The sequence below is a fragment of the Theropithecus gelada genome, chromosome 17 (genome assembly GCF_003255815.1).
Source record: "Theropithecus gelada isolate Dixy chromosome 17, Tgel_1.0, whole genome shotgun sequence".
NCBI classification, from domain to species: Eukaryota; Metazoa; Chordata; class Mammalia; order Primates; family Cercopithecidae; genus Theropithecus; species Theropithecus gelada.
In genome coordinates this window covers 80,546,540-80,547,749 of record NC_037685.1, presented here as the reverse complement: position 1 = coordinate 80,547,749, position 1,210 = coordinate 80,546,540, and positions in this window count along the sequence as shown.

Here is a 1,210-nt window from a genome sequence, read left to right as displayed (position 1 = left end):
TTTTTTTTTTTTTGAGACGGAGTCTCGCTCTGCCGCCCAGGCTGGAGTGCAGTGGCCGGATCTCAGCTCACTGCAAGCTCCGCCTCCCGGGTCCACGCCATTCTCCTGCCTCAGCCTCCTGAGTAGCTGGGACTACAGGCGCCCGCCACCGCGCCCGGCTAGTTTTTTGTATTTTTTAGTAGAGACGGGGTTTCACCGTGTTAGCCAGGATGGTCTCGATCTCCTGACCTCGTGATCCGCCCGTCTCGGCCTCCCAAAGTGCTGGGATTACAGGCTTGAGCCACCGCGCCCGGCCGAGACGGGGTTTCACTGTGTTCGCCAGGATGGTCTCGATCTCCTGACCTCGTGATCCGCCCGTCTCGGCCTCCCAAAGTGCTGGGATTACAGGCTTTAGCCACCGCGCCCGGCCTTCTGTAGGTTCTTGACAGACATCCTTTATAAGTTTGAGGACCCCTTAAATTCAATTATGGGCACGTACAAAGAAACAGCAGTTGCCATTGGCTTTTCTCATAGACAAAGGAATATAATTCATGGAGAAGAGTTGGGGTAAATTTATATTGTAACATTTGTGAAATCTGGCTACATAGGTGAAGGTTAGTACACAATAGCAAATAATATTTAAAGATGTTATATTATGGTCTGGAATATTTTACAACATAAGTGGGATATTATTTTTTATCAATTGTAATTCAGTTAATATTTAGCAATAACTGGGCCAGGCACAGTGACTCACACCTGTAATCCCAGCACTCTGGGAAGCCAAGGCGGGAGAATTGCTTGAAGCCAGGAGTTTGAGACCAGCCTGGGCAACATAGTGAGACTCCGTCTCCACAAAAAAAATCTTTTTTAATTAGCCAGGCATGGTGGCACACACCTGTAGTCCCAGCTAGGCTGAGATGGGAGGATCACTTCAGCCCAGGAGGTAGAGGCCACCATGAGCTATGATCATGCAAGCAAGATCTTGTCTCTTTAAAAAAAAAAAGCAATATCCATCACATGTTGCAAAGAGATGAATAGAGAAAAGAATGTAAGAAATTTCTTACAGAAATAATACATGTATTTTACATGGAACATAGCCATTTTCCTTTAAATAGGGAATCTAGACAATATTCGACTAAATAGCACATTTAATTTCACTAAAGCCTCAGATCCCACTATAGAATCCTGCTGAGCTAGTTTAATTAGACCATATGGTGAGCTCTTTAAGAAA